Raw genomic sequence first — 25,445 nt, forward strand, 5'->3', positions numbered from 1 at the left:
GCCCATTTTATAAATTACCCTATTACAGCCATCCAAATGCAAAAGTTCAACTTTTTTTTGATAATTATTGATCTAGAGAGTCCAGAGAATTGTCCTAGACTGGTCTGGTTCCGATCGGGCAAAAAACCTAGGACTAGTTCGCAAAAGTAGGTTTTTAACATATTAATGAATAATTAATGAACAGTTTGATTGACAGCAATGGTTCTTGAGGCAAAGTTGTTCAGGATGAGGAGATCTATCAAATGATATGCATATTGTGTGGATATTTGTAACACCACGTGATTACAGAGCCGTAAAACTCGTTAGCGCCAACTAGTGGCCGATTTCTTTCAAAATTCTTACAGACCTTTAGGGCCATGAGCCGAACATGCCCATCGAGTTTCGTTCCGATCGGCCTCCGTTAACCTTGTCTAATAGGTGCTCAAACTTCGTTGGCCGATGGCGGCCATGTTTTTTGAGATACGCCAATGTCCTCATACACATACATGGCACCTTGGACCAAGACACTGCATACCAATTTTCAAGTCAATCGGACTAACGGTCAGGTGGTTATAGCCTGTTTTATGTTTTTTTCATTTTATAGCGCCACCATGAGGCCAATCGTCGCGATTTTTTTACTGTGACCTCAACTTGAGCTCATACATATGTGTACCGAGTTTGGTGAAAATATCTCATTTCGTTCACGAGTTATAGCCATTTTCGTATAATTAGCTCCGCCTCCTGCGAACGTTTTGATACCCCTTAGCAACCGTGGATCGAAATTTTACATTTTTTTCGATAATTATTGATCTTCAGACTCCTGTGAATATTTCTGCACTGGTTTGGTTCCGATCGGGCGAAAAACCAGGGACTAGTTCGCAAAAGTAGGTTTTGGACTAAATCCAAAATGGAGGAAAAATTTGCATACCGGAAATGAAATCCTTGAGGCCTTTTTTGTTCGGCTTGACCCAAGGATTCCAAAGATATAAGACACTTGAGTCTGTGACAAAGGGTTGATGAGATTTAAGCAAAAATATGCAATTTTTTTGTTTTTTGCACTATAGCGCCACCTATTGGCCAATCTAGCTCATATTCTCTGAACCTCTCCTCGATTTTTGTACTACCTTCTGGCCAAGTTTCAAGTCTCTAGCACTTACGGTTTAGGCTGCACGATGCGTTTTACGGCAGAATAATAATAATAATAATAAAAATCAGCACAATTACAATAGGGTTTCAGCATTTCATGCTTGAACCCCTAATTAAAGCTGCAAGCAGCATTTATCGGGGTTCAAGCAGTTAAGGCCGTTAAGGACTTTAAGCACAAAAGCATCAAAAGTTATAAAGTTTTATTTAGCAAGCATGTAACCATTGACATCATAGATGGAAAAGACCATGTTCTAGCATCATTTACCATGATATACCACATTCTAGCATGATTTACCATAGTTTATCATGATTTACCATGGTTTACCATGATTTACCTTGTTCTAACATAGTTTACCATGAATTTATCTGTTTACCTTGATTTACCATGTTCTAGCATGATTTACCATGATATATCACGTTCTAGAATGATTTACCAGGATTCTAGCATGATTCACCTTGATACACCACATTCTAGTATGATTTACTATGATTTACCATGTTTCTAGCGTGATTTACCATGATTTACCACATTACTAGCAATTATGTGAAGTGTCAGTGCAAATGAAGTGATAAACACTGTCAAAATATGATTTTGTTATAATAGTTATTGTTATATTAGTGATTTGCACAAAGCACATGTGAAAAGACTTCATAAGTAGAATGGCCAGCAGAGGGCACTAGAAGACCACTTATTGGCTCAGTTTCACTTTAAATTTCATTATTTTTACCAGTTTTCTGCACTAAATCAAACCAGTTTTTCCATGTTAACTCAATAATGCATGCTTACACACACACACACACACACAAAGACAAATGTTGTTGTTTTTTTCAATGCTATTGGGATATGTCATTATGAAAATATATGTCAATGGTCTACAAACATTTCACAAAGTCTTTGTAAGCTATTAATCAGATTATTCAGAATTTATTCAGAAACCTAAGACTACACACACACATTATGTTGCAGATACAGATATTTGAAATATATGATGTGATCAAACTGTCAATACTAATACTTTAACAGATGGATTTTGAGTAAATGTAATTGTAAATGTTAAAATAGGGAATGACTATTTTAAACAGCAGGGGGCAGTAAAATACACTTATTGGCTTAATATGCCATTATATCCATATCATTTTCACCTTTTTAACTGTTATAGATGCAAATTTTGTCCGATCTGTCTGAAAATTTCCATGCAAGTTCAGAGTGATATTTCACATGTTCTGACTTGTTTTTAAGAAGGTTTGAACATTCATTAAAGAGATATAGGCTTTCGGGGACACTTGGTAAAGGCCACATTTTGAAGTGAACCTATTATAGCTATCCAAATGAAGTAGTTCAACCTTTTCTGACAATTATTGTTCTAGTGAGTCCAGAGAATTGTATTGCACTAGTTTTTAACATTATGATATGAAAATTATATGATCAGAGATGGAAAAGACCATTTATAGCCAATACAGGCAGTTTACCATAGGAAATATATGGTTTTAAAGCCTTTTAACAGTTATAGCGCCAACTATTGTCCGATCTCCATAAAACTTTGCAATCTTATTAATGATGGTATGTCACATATGCTCACCAATTTTTGTGAAGTTCTGAGTTTTTGTTTTGGATTTATAGGCTTTTGATTGCATTTTGCCACGCCCATTTTATAAACGACCCTATTACAGCAATCCAAATGCAAAAGTTCAACTTTTTTTCAATAATTATTGATCTAGAGAGTCCAGAGAATTGTCCTAGACTGGTCTGGTTCCGATCGGGCGAAAAACCTAGGACTAGTTCGCAAAAGTAGGTTTTTAACATATTCATGAATATTTAATGAACTGTTTGATTGACAGCAATGGTTCTAGAGGCAAAGTTGTTCAGCATGAGCAGATCTATCATATGATATGCATTTTGTGACGATAAGTGTAACACCACGTGATTACAGAGCCATAAAACTCGTTAGCGCCAACTAGTGGCCGATTTCTTTCAAAATTCTTACAGACCTCTAGGGGCTTGAGCCGAACATGCCCACTGAGTTTCGTTCTGATCGGCCTCCGTTAACCTTGTGTAATAGGTGCTCAAACTTCATTGGCCGATAGCGGCCATGTTTTTTGAGATACACCAATGTCCTCATAGACATACATGGCACCTTGGACCAAGACACTGCATACCAATTTTCAAGTCAATCGGACTAACGGTCAGGTGGTTATAGCCTGTTTTATGTTTTTTTCATATTATAGCGCCACCATGAGGCCAATCACCGCGATTTTTTTACTGTGACCTCAACTTGAGCTCCTACATATGTGTACCGAGTTTGGTGAAAATATCTCATTTCGTTCACGAGTTATAGCCATTTTCGTATAATTAGCTCCGCCTCCTGTGAACGTTTTGATACCCCTTAGCAACCGTGGATCGAAATTTTACATTTTTTTCGATAATTATTGATCTTCTGACTCCTGTGAATATTTCTGCACTGGTTTGGTTCCGATCGGGCGAAAAACCAGGGACTAGTTCGCAAAAGTAGGTTTTGGACATAATCCAAAATGGCGGGAAAATTTGCATACCGGAAATGAAATCCTTGAGGCCTTTTTTGTTCGGCTTGACCCAAGGATTCCAAAGATATAAGACACTTGAGTCTGTGACAAAGGGTTGATGAGATTTAAGCAAAAATATGCCATTTTTTTGTTTTTTGCACTGTAGCGCCACCTATTGGCCAATCTAGCTCATATTCTCTGAACCTCTCCTCGATTTTTGTACTACCTTCTGGCCAAGTTTCAAGTCTCTAGCACTTACGGTTTAGGCTGCACGATGCGTTTTACGGCAGAATAATAATAATAATAATAAAAATCAGCACAATTACAATAGGGTTTCAGCATTTCATGCTTGAACCCCTAATTAAAGCTGCAAGCAGCATTTATCGGGGTTCAAGCATTTAAGGCCTTTAAGCACATAAGCATTTAAGACATTACGTTTTATTTAACAAGCTTTTAACCACTGAAATTATAGATGGAAAAATCCATTTACAGCCAATATAGGCAATTTACCATAGGAAATATGTAGTTTTCAAACCTTTTTGCCAGTTATAGCGCCACCTATGGTCCGATCTACATGACATTTTGCATGCTTGTTTAGAATGTTATGGCACATATGCTCACCCATTTTCGTGAAGTTCTGAGTTTTCGTTTAGGATTTATAGGCTTCTGAGTGCATTTTGCCACGCCCATTTTCTTTATGACCCAATTATACCCATGCGAAAAATGCAAAAGTTCAACTTTTTTTCGATAATTATTGATCTAGAGAGTCCAGAGAATTGTCCTAGACTGGTCTGGTTCTGATCGGGCGAAAAACCAGGGACTAGTTCGCAAAAGTAGGTTTTTAACATATTCATGAATATTTAATGAACAGTTTGATTGACAGTGATGGTTCTTGAGGCAAAGTTGTTCAGCATGAGCAGATCTATCAGATGATATGCATTTTGTGATGATAAGTGTAACACCACGTGATTACAGAGCCTTAAAACTCGTTAGCGCCAACTAGTGGCCGATTTCTTTCAAAATTCTTACAGACCTCTAGGGGCTTGAGCCGAACATGCCCATCGAGTTTCGCTCCGATCGGACTTCGTTAACGGTGCTCAAACCTCATTGGCCAATGGCGGCCATGTTTTTCGAGATACGCCAATATCCTTTTAGACACACATGGCCCCTTGGGCCAAGACACTGCGTACCAAATTTCAAGTCAATCGGACTAACGGTCAGGCGTCTATATGTTTTTTTTGTTTTATAGCGCCACCATGTGGCCAATCGACGCAATTTTTTTACTGTGACCTCAGATTGACCTCCTACACATGTGCACCAAGATTGGTGAAGTTTACTGGATTACTTCTTGAGTTAAAGCCATTTTAGTAAAATAGGCTCCTCCCACAACGTTAATTTTGCACCCCCTAGCGACCGTGAATCGAAATTTCAACATTTTTTCAATAATTATTGATTTTCAGACACCAGAGAACAATTCTGCACTGGTTTGGTTGCGATCGGGTGAAAAACCAGGGACTAGTTCGCAAAAGTAGGTTTTCGACAAAATTCAAAATGGCGGAAAATCTATCATGGCGGAAATAAAATCGGAGATATACGTTTTGTTCGTCAGGCGTCCAGCTTTCCAATGATATAAGACACTTGAGTCTATGACTTACGGTCTAGGAGTTATGAGCAGTTTCGCGCTTTTGGTTGCTATAGCGCCACCTATGGGCCAATCGGGGTCATAATTTGATAACCTCTCCTCGATTTTTGTACTACCATCTGGCAAAGTTTCAAAGCTCCAGCTCTTACGGTTTGGGCTGCACGATGCGTTTTACGGCAGAAGAAAAATAATAATAATAATAATAATTAAAGCTGCAGGCAGCATTTATCGGGGTTCAAGCAATTAAGGCCTTTAAGGCCTTTAAGCATAAAAGCATCAAAAGTTATTAAGATTTATTTAGCAAGCATGTAACTACTGACATAATAGATGAAAAAGACCATTTACCATAGGAAATATATGGTTTTAAAGCTTTTTAACAGTTATAGCGCCACCTTTGGTCCGATCTCCATAAAATTTGGCATGCTTGTTAATGATGTTATTTCACATATGTTCACCAATTTTTGTGAAGTTCTGAGTTTTTATTTATGATTTATAGGGTTTTTTATTTATTTTGCCCTGCCCATTTTATAAATGACCCTATTACAGCCATCCAAATGCAAAAGTTCAACTTTTTTTTGATAATTATTGATCTAGAGAGTCCAGAGAATTGTCCTAGACTGGTCTGGTTCCGATCGGGCGAAAAACCAGGGACTAGTTCGCAAAAGTAGGTTTTTAACATATTCATGAATATTTAATGAACGGTTTGATTGACAGCAATGGTTCTTGAGGCAAAGTTGTTCAGCATGAGGAGATCTATCAAATGATATGCATTTTGTGACAATAAGTGTAACACCACGTGATTACAGAGCCATAAAACTCGTTAGCGCCAACTAGTGTCCGATTTCTTTCAAAATTCTTACAGACCTCTAGGGCCATGAGTCAAACATGCCCATCGAGTTTCGTTCCGATCGGCCTCCGTTAACCTTGTCTAATAGGTGCTCAAATCTCATTGGCCAATGGCGGCCATGTTTTTCGAGATACGCCAATATCCTTTTAGACACACATGGCCCCTTGGGCCAAGACACTGCGTACCAAATTTCAAGTCAATCGGACTAACGGTCAGGCGTCTATATGTTTTTTTTGTTTTATAGCGCCACCATGTGGCCAATCGACGCAATTTTTTTACTGTGACCTCAGATTGATCTCCTACACATGTGTACCAAGTTTGGTGAAGTTTACTAAATTACTTCTTGAGTTATAGCCGTTTTAGTAAAATAGGCTCCTCCCACAACGTTAATTTTGCACCCCCTAGCGACCGTGAATCGAAATTTCAACATTTTTTCGATAATTATTGATCTTCAGACACCAGAGAACAATTCTGCACTGGTTTGGTTCCGATCGGGCGAAAAACCAGGGACTAGTTCGCAAAAGTAGGTTTTCAACAAAATTCAAAATGGCGGAAAATCTATCATGGCGGAAATAAAATCGGAGATATACGTTTTTTTCGTCAGGCGTCCAGCTTTCCAATGATATAAGACACTTGAGTCTATGACTTACGGTCTAGGAGTTATGAGCAGTTTCGCGCTTTTGGTTGCTATAGCGCCACCTATGGGCCAATCGGGGTCATAATTTGATAACCTCTCCTCGATTTTTGTACTACCATCTGGCAAAGTTTCAAAGCTCCAGCTCTTACGGTTTGGGCTGCACGATGCGTTTTACGGCAGAAGAAAAATAATAATAATAATAATTAAAGCTGCAAGCAGCATTTATCGGGGTTCAAGCAATTAAGGCCTTTAAGGCCTTTAAGCATAAAAGCATCAAAAGTTATTAAGATTTATTTAGCAAGCATGTAACTACTGACATAATAGATGAAAAAGACCATTTACCATAGGAAATATATGGTTTTAAAGCTTTTTAACAGTTATAGTGCCACCTTTGGTCCAATCTCCATAAAATTTTGCATGCTTGTTAAGGATGGTATGTCACATATGCTCACCAATTTTTGTGAAGTTCTGAGTTTTTGTTTAGGATTTATAGGCTTTTGATTGTATTTTGCCACGCCCATTTTATAAATGACCCTATTACAGCAATCCAAATGCAAAAGTTCAACTTTTTTTTGATAATTATTGATCTAGAGAGTCCAGAGAATTGTCCTAGACTGGTCTGGTTCCGATCGGGCGAAAAACCTAGGACTAGTTCGCAAAAGTAGGTTTTTAACATATTCATGAATATTTAATGAACTGTTTGATTGACAGCAATGGTTCTAGAGGCAAAGTTGTTCAGCATGAGCAGATCTATCATATGATATGCATTTTGTGACGATAAGTGTAACACCACGTGATTACAGAGCCATAAAACTCGTTAGCGCCAACTAGTGGCCGATTTCTTTCAAAGTTCTTACAGACCTCTAGGGGCTTGAGCCGAACATGCCCACTGAGTTTCATTCTGATTGGCCTCCGTTAACCTTGTCTAATAGGTGCTCAAACTTCATTGGCCGATAGCGGCCATGTTTTTTGAGATACACCAATGTCCTCATAGACATACATGGCACCTTGGACCAAGACACTGCATACCAATTTTCAAGTCAATCGGACTAACGGTCAGGTGGTTATAGCCTGTTTTATGTTTTTTTCATATTATAGCGCCACCATGAGGCCAATCACCGCGATTTTTTTACTGTGACCTCAACTTGAGCTCTTACATATGTGTACCGAGTTTGGTGAAAATATCTCATTTCGTTCACGAGTTATAGCCATTTTTGTATAATTAGCTCCGCCTCCTGCAAACGTTTTGATACTCCTTAGCAACCGTGGATCGAAATTTTACATTTTTTTCGATAATTATTGATCTTCAGACTCCTGTGAATATTTCTGCACTGGTTTGGTTCCGATCGGGCGAAAAACCAGGGACTAGTTCGCAAAAGTAGGTTTTGGACAAAATCCAAAATGGCGGGAAAATTTGCATACCGGAAATGAAATCCTTGAGGCCTTTTTTGTTCGGCTTGACCCAAGGATTCCAAAGATATAAGACACTTGAGTCTGTGACAAAGGGTTGATGAGATTTAAGCAAAAATATGCCATTTTTTTGTTTTTTGCACTGTAGCGCCACCTATTGGCCAATCTAGCTCATATTCTCTGAACCTCTCCTCGATTTTTGTACTACCTTCTGGCCAAGTTTCAAGTCTCTAGCACTTACGGTTTAGGCTGCACGATGCGTTTTACGGCAGAATAATAATAATAATTAAAGCTGCAAGCAGCATTTATCGGGGTTCAAGCAATTAAGGCCTTTAAGGCCTTTAAGCATAAAAGCATCAAAAGTTATTAAGATTTATTTAGCAAGCATGTAACTACTGACATAATAGATGAAAAAGACCACTTACCATAGGAAATATATGGTTTTAAAGCTTTTTAACAGTTATAGCGCCACCTTTGGTCCAATCTCCATAAAATTTTGAATGCTTGTTAATGATGGTATGTCACATATGCTCACCAATTTTTGTGAAGTTCTGAGTTTTTGTTTAGGATTTATAGGCTTTTGATTGCATTTTGCCACGCCCATTTTATAAATGACCCTATTACAGCAATCCAAATGCAAAAGTTCAACTTTTTTTTGATAATTATTGATCTAGAGAGTCCAGAGAATTGTCCTAGACTGGTCTGGTTCCGATCGGGCGAAAAACCTAGGACTAGTTCGCAAAAGTAGGTTTTTAACATATTCATGAATATTTAATGAACTGTTTGATTGACAGCAATGGTTCTAGAGGCAAAGTTGTTCAGCATGAGCAGATCTATCATATGATATGCATTTTGTGACGATAAGTGTAACACCACGTGATTACAGAGCCACAAAACTCGTTAGCGCCAACTAGTGGCCGATTTCTTTCAAAATTCTTACAGACCTCTAGGGGCTTGAGCCGAACATGCCCACTGAGTTTTGTTCCAATCGGCCTCTGTTAACCTTGTCTAATAGGTGCTCAAAGTTCATTGGCCGATAGCGGCCATGTTTTTCGAGATACACCAATGTCCTCATAGACATACATGGCACCTTGGACCAAGACACTGCATACCAATTTTCAAGTCAATCGGACTAACGGTCAGGTGGTTATAGCCTGTTTTATGTTTTTTTCATATTATAGCGCCACCATGAGGCCAATCACCGCGATTTTTTTACTGTGACCTCAACTTGAGCTCATACATATGTGTACCGAGTTTGGTGAAAATATCTCATTTCGTTCACGAGTTATAGCCATTTTCGCATAATTAGCTCCGCCTCCTGCGAACATTTTGATGCCCCTTAGCAACCGTGGATCGAAATTTTAACTTTTTTTCGATAATTATTGATATTCAGACTCCTGTGAATATTTCTGCACTGGTTTGGTTCCGATCGGGCGAAAAACCAGGGACTAGTTCGTAAAAGTAGCTTTTGGACAAAATCCAAAATGGCGGAAAAATTTGCATACCGGAAATGAAATCCTTGAGGCCTTTTTTGTTCGGCTTGACCCAAGGATTCCAAAGATATAAGACACTTGAGTCTGTGACAAAGGGTTGATGAGATTTAAGCAAAAATATGCAATTTTTTTGTTTTTTGCACTGTAGCGCCACCTATTGGCCAATCTAGCTCATATTCTCTGAACCTCTCCTCGATTTTTGTACTACCTTCTGGCCAAGTTTCAAGTCTCTAGCACTTACGGTTTAGGCTGCACGATGCGTTTTACGGCAGAATAATAATAATAATAATAAAAATCAGCACAATTACAATAGGGTTTCAGCATTTCATGCTTGAACCCCTAATAATAAAAATCAGCACAATTACAATAGGGTTTCAGCATTTCATGCTTGAACCCCTAATAATAAAAATCAGTACAATTACAATAGGGTTTCAGCACTTCGTGCTTGAACCCCTAATAAAAATCAGTACAATTACAATAGGGTTTCAGCACTTCGTGCTTGAACCCCTAAAAATCCTTACAATTACAATAGGGTTTCAGCACTTCGTGCTTGAACCCCTAAAAATCAGTACAATTACAATAGGGTTTCAGCACTTCGTGCTTGAACCCCTAATAATTAAAGCTGCAAGCAGCATTTATCGGGGTTCAAGCAGTTAAGGCCTTTAAGGCATTTAAGCACAAAAGCATCAAAAGTCATTAAGATTTATTTAGCAAGCATGTAACCACTGACATAATAGATGGAAAAGACCATTTACAGCCAATACAGGCAAATTGCCATGGGATATATATGGTTTTAAAGCTTTTTAACAGTTATAGCGCCACCCATGGTCCGATCTCCATAAAATTGTTTATTGTGACCTCAAATTGAACCCATACACATGTGTACTGATTTTGGTGAAGATATCTCATTTACTTCTTGAGTTATAGCCATTTGAGTAAAATAGGCTCCTCCCACAACGATTTGCCACATTCAAGAATTATTTAATATGATTCTAGCATGATTTACTATCATATACCATGTTCCAGAATGATTTATTAGGATTCTAGCATGATTTACCTTGATACACCTCATTTCAGTATTATTTACTATGATTTACAATGTTTCTAGCACGATTAACCACATTACTAGCAATTATGTGAAGTGTCAGTGCAAATGAGGTGATGAACACTGACAAAATATTATTGTGTTATAATAGTTAGTTATATACGTGATTTTTAGTGTGTATTCAAGTATGAATGCAAGCACATGTTGAAATATTTCATTAATAAGTAGAATGGCCAGCAGAGGGCAGTAGAAGACCACTTATTGGCTCACTTTCACTTTAAACCAGTTTTCTGCACTAAAGCAAACCAGTTTATCCATGTTAACTCAATGCATGCTTACACACACACACACACACACACACACACACACACACACACACACACACACACACACACACACACACACACACAGCATAGTTAACCATGATTTACCATGATTTACCACATTACTAGCAATTATTTGAAGTGTCAGTGCAAATAAAGTGATTAACACTGACAAAATATGATTGTGTTATAATAGTTATTGCTATATAAGTGATTTTTAGTGTGTATTCAAGTATAAATGCAAGCACATGTGTGTAACATGTAATTTAATTAATAAGTAGAATGGCCAGCAGAGGGCAGTAGAATACCACTTATTGGCTCACTTTCACTTTAAACCTCATGATTTTGACCAGTTTTCTGCACTAAAGCAAACCAGTGTTTCCATGTTAACTCAATAATGCATACTTGCTACATATGCTACACACAATAATGCTACACACACACACACACACACACACACACACACACACACACACACACACACACACAAATGTTTCAGTGATATTGGTGTCACATTCACCTTCATCACATTCACCTTCTGTCTTCATCACATTCACCATCTGTCGTCATCACCTGCACCTGCTCCTCATCACCCTCCTCATCATCACCTGCTCCTCATCATCATAACCGTCACCTGTTGTCCTTGTCTTGATCTGTGTATTTAAGTTCCCCTCTCATCCATTATCATTGTCGGTTATTGTTTGTGCACTAGCACTCTGTTATGTTTGTTTTCATGTTGGAAAATAAAACCTTTGTTATATTTGTACCACACACACACACACACACACACACACACACACACACACACACACACACACACACACACACACACAAACACACACACCGTCATTTATCATGATTTACCATGGCTGATACCAATACCAATATGAGAAAATGACTATTTTAAACAGCAGGGGGCAGTAAAATACCACTTATTGGCTTAACATGCCATTAATTCATATCATTTTCACCTTTTTAACTGTTATAGAGGCAAATTTTGTCCGATCTGTCTGAAAATTTTCATGCTTGTTCAGGGTGATATTTCACACGTTCTGACTTGTTTTTAAGAAGGTCTGAGCATTGATTAAAGAGATATAGGCTTTCGGGGACACTTGGTAAAGGCCAGATTTTGAAGTGAACCTATTATAGCTATCCAAATGAAGTAGTTCAACTTTTTCTGACAATTATTGATCTAGTGAGTCCAGAGAATTGTATTGCACTCGTTTTGAACATTATGATATGAAAATTATATGATCAGAGATGGAAAAGACCATTTACAGCCAATACAGGCAGTTTACCATAGGAAATATATGATTTTAAAGCTTTTTAACAGTTATAGCGCCACCTATCGTCCGATCTCCATAGAACTTTTCATGCTTGTTAATGATGTTATGTCACATATGCTGACCAATTTTTGTGAAGTTCTGAGTTTTTATTTAGGATTTATAGGCTTTTTAATGTATTTTGACACGCCCATTTTATAAATTACCCTATTACAGCTATCCAAATGCAAAAGTTCAACTTTTTTTTGATAATTATTGATCTAGAGAGTCCAGAGAATTGTCCTAGACTGGTCTGGTTCCGATCGGGCAAAAAACCTAGGACTAGTTCGCAAAAGTAGGTTTTTAACATATTAATGAATAATTAATGAACAGTTTGATTGACAGCAATGGTTCTTGAGGCAAAGTTGTTCAGGATGAGGAGATCTATCAAATGATATGCATATTGTGTGGATATTTGTAACACCACGTGATTACAGAGCCGTAAAACTCGTTAGCGCCAACTAGTGGCCGATTTCTTTCAAAATTCTTACAGACCTTTAGGGCCATGAGCCGAACATGCCCATTGAGTTTTGTTCCGATCGGCCTCCGTTAACCTTGTCTAATAGGTGCTCAAACTTCGTTGGCCGATGGCGGCCATGTTTTTTGAGATACGCCAATGTCCTCATACACATACATGGCACCTTGGACCAAGACACTGCATACCAATTTTCAAGTCAATCGGACTAACGGTCAGGTGGTTATAGCCTGTTTTATGTTTTTTTCATTTTATAGCGCCACCATGAGGCCAATCGTCGCGATTTTTTTACTGTGACCCCAGAGTAAGCTCATACACATGTGTACCGAGTTTGGTGAAGATACCTCATTTACATCGGGAGTTATAGCCATTTTAGTAAAATAGGCCCCTCCCATAATGTACGTTTTGGCGCCCCTTAGCAACCGTGAATCGAAATTTCCACTTTTTTTCGATAATTATTGATATTCAGACTCCAGAGAACATTTCTGCACTGGTTTGGTTCCAATCGGGCAAAAAACCAGGGACTAGTTCGCAAAAGTAGGTTTTTGACAAAATTCAAAATGGCGGAAAATCTATCATGGCGGAAATGAAATCGGAGATATACGTTTTGTTCGTCAGGCATCCAGCTTTCCAATGATATAAGACACTTGAGTCTACGACATACGGTCTAGGAGTTATGAACAGTTTCGCGCTTTTGGTTGCTATAGCGCCACCTATGGGCCAATCGGGGTCATAATCTCTGAACCTTTCCTCGATTTTTGTACTACCATCTGTCAAAGTTTCAAAGTTCCAGCTCTTACGGTTTGGGCTGCACGATGCGTTTTACGGCGGAATAATAATAATAATAATTAAAGCTGCAAGCAGCATTTATCGGGGTTCAAGCAGTTAAGGCCTTTAAGGCATTTAAGCACAAAAGCATCAAAAGTTATTAAGATTTATTTAGCAAGCATGTAACCACTGACATAATAGATGGAAAAGACCATTTACAGCCAATACAGGCAATTTGCCATGGGATATATATGGTTTTAAAGGTTTTTAACAGTTATAGCGCCACCTATGGTCCGATCTCCATAAAATTGTTTACTGTGACCTCAAATTGAACCCATACACATGTGTACTGAGTTTGGTGAAGATATCTCATTTACTTCTTGAGTTATAGCCATTTGAGTAAAATAGGCTCCTCCCACAACGATTTGCCACATTCTAGAATTATTTAATATGATTCTAGCATGATTTACTATCATATACCATGTTCCAGAATGATTTATTAGGATTCTAGCATGATTTACCTTGATACACCTCATTTCAGTATTATTTACTATGATTTACAATGTTTCTAGCATGATTAACCACATTACTAGCAATTATGTGAAGTGTCAGTGCAAATGAGGTGATGAACACTGACAAAATATTATTGTGTTATAATAGTTAGTTATATACGTGATTTTTAGTGTGTATTCAAGTATGAATGCAAGCACATGTTGAAATATTTCATTAATAAGTAGAATGGCCAGCAGAGGGCAGTAGAAGACCACTTATTGGCTCACTTTCACTTTAAACCAGTTTTCTGCACTAAAGCAAACCAGTTTATCCATGTTAACTCAATGCATGCTTACACACACACACACACACACACACACACACACACACACACACACACACACACACACACACACACAGCATAGTTAACCATGATTTACCATGATTTACCACATTACTAGCAATTATTTGAAGTGTCAGTGCAAATAAAGTGATTAACACTGACAAAATATGATTGTGTTATAATAGTTATTGCTATATAAGTGATTTTTAGTGTGTATTCAAGTATAAATGCAAGCACATGTGTGTAACATGTAATTTAATTAATAAGTAGAATGGCCAGCAGAGGGCAGTAGAATACCACTTATTGGCTCACTTTCACTTTAAACCTCATGATTTTGACCAGTTTTCTGCACTAAAGCAAACCAGTGTTTCCATGTTAACTCAATAATGCATACTTGCTACATATGCTACACACAATAATGCTACACACACACACACACACACACACACACACACACACACACAAATGTTTCAGTGATATTGGTGTCACATTCACCTTCATCACATTCACCTTCTGTCTTCATCACATTCACCATCTGTCGTCATCACCTGCACCTGCTCCTCATCACCCTCCTCATCATCACCTGCTCCTCATCATCATAACCGTCACCTGTTGTCCTTGTCTTGATCTGTGTATTTAAGTTCCCCTCTCATCCATTATCATTGTCGGTTATTGTTTGTGCACTAGCACTCTGTTATGTTTGTTTTCATGTTGGAAAATAAAACCTTTGTTATATTTGTACCACACACACACACACACACACACACACACACACACACACACACACACAAACACACACACAAACACACACACCGTCATTTATCATGATTTACCATGGCTGATACCAATACCAATATGAGAAAATGACTATTTTAAACAGCAGGGGGCAGTAAAATACCACTTATTGGCTTAACATGCCATTAATTCATATCATTTTCACCTTTTTAACTGTTATAGAGGCAAATTTTGTCCGATCTGTCTGAAAATTTTCATGCTTGTTCAGGGTGATATTTCACACGTTCTGACTTGTTTTTAAGAAGGTCTGAGCATTGATTAAAGAGATATAGGCTTTCGGGGACACTTGGTAAAGGCCAGATTTTGAAGTGAACCTATTATAGCTATCCAAATGAAGTAGTTCAACTTTTTCTGACAATTATTGATCTAGTGAGTCCAGAGAATTGTATTGCACTCGTTTTGAACATTATGATATGAAAATTATATGATCAGAGATGGAAAAGACCATTTACAGCCAATACAGGCAGTTTACCATAGGAAATATATGATTTTAAAGCTTTTTAACAGTTATAGCGCCACCTATCGTCCGATCTCCATAGAACTTTTCATGCTTGTTAATGATGTTATGTCACATATGCTGACCAATTTTTGTGAAGTTCTGAGTTTTTATTTAGGATTTATAGGCTTTTTAATGTATTTTGACACGCCCATTTTATAAATTACCCTATTACAGCCATCCAAATGCAAAAGTTCAACTTTTTTTTGATAATTATTGATCTAGAGAGTCCAGAGAATTGTCCTAGACTGGTCTGGTTCCGATCGGGCAAAAAACCTAGGACTAGTTCGCAAAAGTAGGTTTTTAACATATTAATGAATAATTAATGAACAGTTTGATTGACAGCAATGGTTCTTGAGGCAAAGTTGTTCAGGATGAGGAGATCTATCAAATGATATGCATATTGTGTGGATATTTGTAACACCACGTGATTACAGAGCCGTAAAACTCGTTAGCGCCAACTAGTGGCCGATTTCTTTCAAAATTCTTACAGACCTTTAGGGCCATGAGCTGAACATGCCCATTGAGTTTCGTTCCGATCGGCCTCCGATAACCTTGTCTAATAGGTGCTCAAACTTCGTTGGCCGATGGCGGCCATGTTTTTTGAGATACGCCAATGTCCTCATACACATACATGGCACCTTGGACCAAGACACTGCATACCAATTTTCAAGTCAATCGGACTAACGGTCAGGTGGTTATAGCCTGTTTTATGTTTTTTTCATTTTATAGCGCCACCATGAGGCCAATCGTCGCGATTTTTTTACTGTGACCCCAGAGTAAGCTCATACACATGTGTACCGAGTTTGGTGAAGATACCTCATTTACATCGGGAGTTATAGCCATTTTAGTAAAATAGGCCCCTCCCATAATGTACGTTTTGGCGCCCCTTAGCGACCGTGAATCGAAATTTCCACTTTTTTTCGATAATTATTGATATTCAGACTCCAGAGAACATTTCTGCACTGGTTTGGTTCCAATCGGGCAAAAAACCAGGGACTAGTTCGCAAAAGTAGGTTTTTGACAAAATTCAAAATGGCGGAAAATCTATCATGGCGGAAATGAAATCGGAGATATACGTTTTGTTCGTCAGGCATCCAGCTTTCCAATGATATAAGACACTTGAGTCTACGACATACGGTCTAGGAGTTATGAACAGTTTCGCGCTTTTGGTTGCTATAGCGCCACCTATGGGCCAATCGGGGTCATAATCTCTGAACCTTTCCTCGATTTTTGTACTACCATCTGTCAAAGTTTCAAAGTTCCAGCTCTTACGGTTTGGGCTGCACGATGCGTTTTACGGCGGAATAATAATAATAATAATTAAAGCTGCAAGCAGCATTTATCGGGGTTCAAGCAGTTAAGGCCTTTAAGGCATTTAACCACAAAAGCATCAAAAGTTATTAAGATTTATTTAGCAAGCATGTAACCACTGACATAATAGATGGAAAAGACCATTTACAGCCAATACAGGCAATTTGTCATGGGATATATATGGTTTTAAAGCTTTTTAACAGTTATAGCGCCACCTATGGTCCGATCTCCATAAAATTGTTTACTGTGACCTCAAATTGAACCCATACACATGTGTACTGAGTTTGGTGAAGATATCTCATTTACTTCTTGAGTTATAGCCATTTGAGTAAAATAGGCTCCTCCCACAACGATTTGCCACATTCTAGAATTATTTAATATGATTCTAGCATGATTTACTATCATATACCATGTTCCAGAATGATTTATTAGGATTCTAGCATGATTTACCTTGATACACCTCATTTCAGTATTATTTACTATGATTTACAATGTTTCTAGCATGATTAACCACATTACTAGCAATTATGTGAAGTGTCAGTGCAAATGAGGTGATGAACACTGACAAAATATTATTGTGTTATAATAGTTAGTTATATACGTGATTTTTAGTGTGTGTCCAAGTATGAATGCAAAAGCACATGTAAAATATTTCATTATTAAGTAGAATGGCCAGCAGAGGGCACTAGAAGACCACTTATTGGCTCACTTTCACTTTAAACCAGTTTTCTGCACTAAAGCAAACCAGTTTATCCATGTTAACTCAATGCATGCTTACACACACACACACACACACACACACACACACAGCATAGTTAACCATGATTTACCACATTACTAGCAATTATTTGAAGTGTCAGTGCAAATAAAGTGATTAACACTGACAAAATATGATTGTGTTATAATAGTTATTGCTATATAAGTGATTTTTAGTGTGTATTCAAGTATAAATGCAAGCACATGTGGAAAAATGTAATTAATAAGTAGAATGGCCAGCAGTGGGCAGTAGAAGACCACTTATTGGCTCACTTTCACTTTAAACCTCATGATTTTGACCAGTTTTCTGCACTAAAGCAAACCAGTGTTTCCATGTTAACTCAATAATGCATACTTGCTACATATGCTACACACAATAATGCTACACACACACACACACACACACACACACACACACAAATGTTTCAGTGATATTGGTGTCACATTCACCTTCATCACATTCACCTTCTGTCTTCATCACATTCACCATCTGTCGTCATCACCTGCACCTGCTCCTCATCACCCTCCTCATCATCACCTGCTCCTCATCATCATAACCGTCACCTGTTGTCCTTGTCTTGATCTGTGTATTTAAGTTCCCCTCTCATCCATTATCATTGTCGGTTATTGTTTGTGCACTAGCACTCTGTTATGTTTGTTTTCATGTTGGAAAATAAAACCTTTGTTATATTTGTACCACACACACACACACACACACACACACACACACACACACACACACACACACACACACACACACACACACACACCATCATTTATCATGATTTACCATGGCTGATACCAATACCAATATGAGAAAATGACTATTTTAAACAGCAGGGGGCAGTAAAATACCACTTATTGGCTTAACATGCCATTAATTCATATCATTTTCACCTTTTTAACTGTTATAGAGGCAAATTTTGTCTGATCTGTCTGAAAATTTTCATGCTTGTTCAGGGTGATATTTCACACGTTCTGACTTGTTTTTAAGAAGGTCTGAGCATTGATTAAAGAGATATAGGCTTTCGGGGACACTTGGTAAAGGCCAGATTTTGAAGTGAACCTATTATAGCTATCCAAATGAAGTAGTTCAACTTTTTCTGACAATTATTGATCTAGTGAGTCCAGAGAATTGTATTGCACTAGTTTTGAACATTATGATATGAAAATTATATGATCAGAGATGGAAAAGACCATTTACAGCCAATACAGGCAGTTTACCATAGGAAATATATGATTTTAAAGCTTTTTAACAGTTATAGCGCCACCTATCGTCCGATCTCCATAGAATTTTTCATGCTTGTTAATGATGTTATGTCACATATGCTCACCAATTTTTGTGAAGTTCTGAGTTTTTATTTAGGATTTATAGGCTTTTTAATGTATTTTGACACGCCCATTTTATAAATTACCCTATTACAGCCATCCACATGCAAAAGTTCAACTTTTTTTTGATAATTATTGATCTAGAGAGTCCAGAGAATTGTCCTAGACTCGTTTGGTTCCGATCGGGCAAAAAACCAGGGACTAGTTCGCAAAAGTAGGTTTTTAACATATTCGTGAATAATTAATAAACTGTTTGATTGACAGCAATGGTTCTAGAGGCAAAGTTGTTCAGCATAAGCAGATCTATCAAATGATATGCATTTTGTGATGATAAGTGTAACACCACGTGATTACAGAGCCATAAAACTCATTAGCGCCAACTAGTGGCCGATTTCTTTCAAAATTCTTACAGACCTCTAGGGCCATGAGCCGAACATGCCCATTGAGTTTCGTTCCGATCGGCCTCCGTTAACCTTGTCTAATAGGTGCTCAAACTTCGTTGGCCGATGGCGGCCATGTTTTTTGAGATACGCCAATGTCCTCATACACATACATGGCACCTTGGACCAAGACACTGCATACCAATTTTCAAGTCAATCGGACTAACGGTCAGGTGGTTATAGCCTGTTTTATGTTTTTTTCATTTTATAGCGCCACCATGAGGCCAATCGTCGCGATTTTTTTACTGTGACCCCAGATTGAACTCATACACATGTGTACCAAGTTTGGTGAAGATACCTCATTTACATCGGGAGTTATAGCCATTTTAGTAAAATAGGCCCCTCCCACAACGTACGTTTTGGCGCCCCTTAGCGACCGTGAATCGAAATTTCCACTTTTTTTCAATAATTATTGATATTCAGACTCCAGAGAACATTTCTGCACTGGTTTGGTTCCAATCGGGCAAAAAACCAGGGACTAGTTCGCAAAAGTAGGTTTTTGACAAAATTCAAAATGGCGGAAAATCTATCATGGCGGAAATGAAATCGGAGATATACGTTTTGTTCGTCAGGCATCCAGCTTTCCAATGATATAAGACACTTGAGTCTACGACATAGGGTCTAGGAGTTATGAACAGTTTCGCGCTTTTGGTTGCTATAGCGCCACCTATGGGCCAATCGGGGTCATAATCTCTGAACCTTTCCTCGATTTTTGTACTACCATCTGTCAAAGTTTCAAAGTTCCAGCTCTTACGGTTTGGGCTGCACGATGCGTTTTACGGCGGAATAATAATAATAATAATAATAATTAAAGCTGCAAGCAGCATTTATCGGGGTTCAAGCAGTTAAGGCCTTTAAGGCATTTAAGCACAAAAGCATCAAAAGTTATTAAGATTTATTTAGCAAGCATGTAACCACTGACATAATAGATGGAAAAGACCATTTACAGCCAATACAGGCAATTTGCCATGGGATATATATGGTTTTAAAGCTTTTTAACAGTTATAGCGCCACCTATGGTCCGATCTCCATAAAATTGTTTACTGTGACCTCAAATTGAACCCATACACATGTGTACTGAGTTTGGTGAAGATATCTCATTTACTTCTTGAGTTATAGCCATTTGAGTAAAATAGGCTCCTCCCACAACGATTTGCCACATTCTAGAATTATTTAATATGATTCTAGCATGATTTACTATCATATGCCATGTTCCAGAATGATTTATTAGGATTCTAGCATGATTTACCTTGATACACCTCATTTCAGTATTATTTACTATGATTTACAATGTTTCTAGCATGATTAACCACATTACTAGCAATTATGTGAAGTGTCAGTGCAAATGAGGTGATGAACACTGACAAAATATTATTGTGTTATAATAGTTAGTTATATACGTGATTTTTAGTGTGTGTCCAAGTATGAATGCAAAAGCACATGTAAAATATTTCATTATTAAGTAGAATGGCCAGCAGAGGGCACTAGAAGACCACTTATTGGCTCACTTTCACTTTAAACCAGTTTTCTGCACTAAAGCAAACCAGTTTTTCCATGTTAACTCAATGCATGCTTACACACACACACACACACACACACACACACACACACACACACACACACACACACACACACACACACACACACACACACACACACACAGCATAGTTAACCATGATTTACCATGATATACCACGTTCTAGTATTATTTACCAGGAGATAAACGACAATCTAGTATTATTTACTTTGATTTACCATGTTTCTAGCCTGATTTATCACATTACTAGCAATTATTTGAAGTGTCAGTGCAAATAAAGTGATTAACACTGACAAAATATGATTGTGTTATAATAGTTATTGCTATACAAGTGATTTTTTTAGTGTGTATTCAAGTATGAATGCAAGCACATGTTGAAATATTTCATTAATAAGTAGAATGGCCAGCAGAGGGCAGTAGAAGACCACTTATTGGCTCACTTTCACTTTAAACCAGTTTTCTGCACTAAAGCAAACCAGTTTATCCATGTTAACTCAATGCATGCTTACACACACACACACACACACACACACACACACACACAGCATAGTTAACCATGATTTACCATGATTTACCACATTACTAGCAATTATTTGAAGTGTCAGTGCAAATAAAGTGATTAACACTGACAAAATATGATTGTGTTATAATAGTTATTGCTATATAAGTGATTTTTAGTGTGTATTCAAGTATAAATGCAAGCACATGTGGAAAAATGTAATTAATAAGTAGAATGGCCAGCAGAGGGCAGTAGAAGACCACTTATTGGCTCACTTTCACTTTAAACCTCATGATTTTGACCAGTTTTCTGCACTAAAGCAAACCAGTGTTTCCATGTTAACTCAATAATGCATACTTGCTACATATGCTACACACAATAATGCTACACACACACACACACACACACACACACACACACACACACACACATACAAATGTTTCAGTGATATTGGTGTCACATTCACCTTCATCACATTCACCTTCTGTCTTCATCACATTCACCATCTGTCGTCATCACCTGCACCTGCTCCTCATCACCCTCCTCATCATCACCTGCTCCTCATCATCATAACCGTCACCTGTTGTCCTTGTCTTGATCTGTGTATTTAAGTTCCCCTCTCATCCATTATCATTGTCGGTTATTGTTTGTGCACTAGCACTCTGTTATGTTTGTTTTCATGTTGGAAAATAAAACCGTTGTTATATTTGTACCACACACACACACACACACACACACACACACACACACACACACACACACACACACACACACACACACACACACACACACCATCATTTATCATGATTTACCATGGCTGATACCAATACCAATATGAGAAAATGACTATTTTAAACAGCAGGGGGCAGTAAAATACCACTTATTGGCTTAACATGCCATTAATTCATATCATTTTCACCTTTTTAACTGTTATAGAGGCAAATTTTGTCCGATCTGTCTGAAAATTTTCATGCTTGTTCAGGGTGATATTTCACACGTTCTGACTTGTTTTTAAGAAGGTCTGAGCATTGATTAAAGAGATATAGGCTTTCGGGGACACTTGGTAAAGGCCAGATTTTGAAGTGAACCTATTATAGCTATCCAAATGAAGTAGTTCAACTTTTTCTGACAATTATTGATCTAGTGAGTCCAGAGAATTGTATTGCACTAGTTTTGAACATTATGATATGAAAATTATATGATCAGAGATGGAAAAGACCATTTACAGCCAATACAGGCAGTTTACCATAGGAAATATATGATTTTAAAGCTTTTTAACAGTTATAGCGCCACCTATCGTCCGATCTCCATAGAATTTTTCATGCTTGTTAATGATGTTATGTCACATATGCTGACCAATTTTTGTGAAGTTCTGAGTTTTTATTTAGGATTTATAGGCTTTTTAATGTATTTTGACACGCCCATTTTATAAATGACCCTATTACAGCCATCCAAATGCAAAAGTTCAACTTTTTTTTGATAATTATTGATCTAGAGAGTCCAGAGAATTGTCCTAGACTCGTTTGGTTCCGATCGGGCAAAAAACCAGGGACTAGTTTGCAAAAGTAGGTTTTTAACATATTCGTGAATAATTAATAAACTGTTTGATTGACAGCAATGGTTCTAGAGGCAAAGTTGTTCAGGATAAGCAGATCTATCAAATGATATGCATTTTGTGATGATAAGTGTAACACCACGTGATTACAGAGCCATAAAACTCATTAGCGCCAACTAGTGGCCGATTTCTTTCAAAATTCTTACAGACCTCTAGGGCCATGAGCCGAACATGCCCATTGAGTTTCGTTCCGATCGGCCTCCGTTAACCTTGTCTAATAGGTGCTCAAAATTCATTGGCCGATGGCGGCCATGTTTTTTTAGATACGCCAATGTCCTCATACACGTACATGGCACCTTGGACCAAGACACTGCATACCAATTTTCAAGTCAATCGGACTAACGGTCAGGTGGTTATAGCCTGTTTTATGTTTTTTTCATATTATAGCGCCACCATGAGGCCAATCACCGCGATTTTTTTACTGTGACCTCAACTTGAGCTCTTACATATGTGTACCGAGTTTGGTGAAAATATCTCATTTCGTTCACGAGTTATAGCCATTTTCGTATAATTAGCTCCGCCTCCTGCGAACGTTTTGATACCCCTTAGCAACCGTGGATCGAAATTTTACATTTTTTTCGATAATTATTGATCTTCAGACTCCTGTGAATATTTCTGCACTGGTTTGGTTCCGATCGGGCGAAAAACCAGGGACTAGTTCGCAAAAGTAGGTTTTGGACATAATCCAAAATGGCGGGAAAATTTGCATACCGGAAATGAAATCCTTGAGGCCTTTTTTGTTCGGCTTGACCCAAGGATTCCAAAGATATAAGACACTTGAGTCTGTGACAAAGGGTTGATGAGATTTAAGCAAAAATATGCCATTTTTTTGTTTTTTGCACTGTAGCGCCACCTATTGGCCAATCTAGCTCATATTCTCTGAACCTCTCCTCGATTTTTGTACTACCTTCTGGCCAAGTTTCAAGTCTCTAGCACTTACGGTTTAGGCTGCACGATGCGTTTTACGGCAGAATAATAATAATAATTAAAGCTGCAAGCAGCATTTAGCGGGGTTCAAGCATTTAGGGTCTTTAAGCACATAAGGCAGTTTAGTGAGTTTTTGTTTAGGATTTACAGGCTTTTGAGTGTTTTTTGCCATACCCATTTTCTAAATGATCCTGTTATGGCTACCCAATGGGTAAAGTTAAAGTTTTTTATATAATTAATAATCTAGAGCTTCCAGAGAATTGTACTGCACTGGTATATTTCTGATCGGGCGAAAAACCTAGGACTAGTTCGCAAAAGTAGGTTTTTAACATAATCGCAAGTATTTAATGAACAAATTGATTGACAGCAGTAGTTCTTGAGGCAAAGTTGTTCAGTATGAGGAGATCTATCAAATGATATGCATCACGTGATTACATAGCCGTAAAACCTGTTAGCATCAACTAGTGGCTGATTTTTCAAAATTCTTACAGACCTCTAGGGCCACGAGTCGAACATGCCCACCGAGTTTCGTTCTGATCGGCCTCCGTTAAGAGCAAACTAACAGCTTTGAATTAAAATGGTGAGGTATCCTGTTGTAAACATCAACCATGCCTGTTGACAGTTCTCTTTTGTGGGAAGGGAATGAAAAGTTCTCAAATCCGCAGCACAGCCTCAGACATAACATTTATATCCATGATCTGCCATTTTCACTATTGTCCTTGCTTGCTTCTTCACAATACCTGCAGATCTTCTGATGATTTGGCTGTGCAGGTCCACATTAACACTGCCTGGCCTAGAAAATGGACTGGGAAATGCAAATTTGGGGGGTATAAATATTAATGATCCTGACTCCAACGTCACAGTCGGTGTTATGGTGGGATTCACTCATTTTTCAGCGGTCTTTTGCAAACAGGAGATTTACACATGAAGGAGGAAACAATGGTGTTTGAGGCTCAAGGTATGTCAGTTCCATGTCCAGAACTCTTATCATTCAACTATGCCAAGATAAATACAGTTTTCAATTGTATGGCACCTTTAAAATAGATGATTAGTAATATAATGCTTACTTGGAGTCTGAAATGGCTTTAACAAAAGAAGAAAAATAGTCTTAGATTTCTGTTCATTCTAATCATGTACAAATAAAGTAGCACAGTAAGATTACATTTATTTGAATGCATTAGTGAGTGTGTGATTGTGCTGTGTGTGCAGCATGTCAATACTAAAAGTGAAGGTGTAGTTGATATCTTTGGTGATAATATCTGTAGTAATCATAAAAAAACAATTAAGAAATAAAG

General features: G+C 37.8%; 1 long non-coding RNA gene across 1 annotated transcript in view; it reads left to right on the forward strand.

The window, feature by feature from the left end:
• Positions 1-6,945, forward strand: part of LOC311300499 — a 65,512-nt gene extending 58,567 nt beyond the window's left edge. Inside the window, exon 4 of the long non-coding RNA XR_014629336.1 lies at positions 5,956-6,945. This is a non-coding gene — a long non-coding RNA (uncharacterized lncRNA). The remainder of the gene's footprint in view (positions 1-5,955) is intronic.
• The last annotated feature ends 18,500 nt before the right edge of the window (positions 6,946-25,445 follow it).

The sequence above is a fragment of the Rutilus rutilus genome (assembly GCF_951802725.1).
Source record: "Rutilus rutilus genome assembly, chromosome: 12".
Lineage (NCBI taxonomy): Eukaryota > Metazoa > Chordata > Actinopteri > Cypriniformes > Leuciscidae > Rutilus > Rutilus rutilus.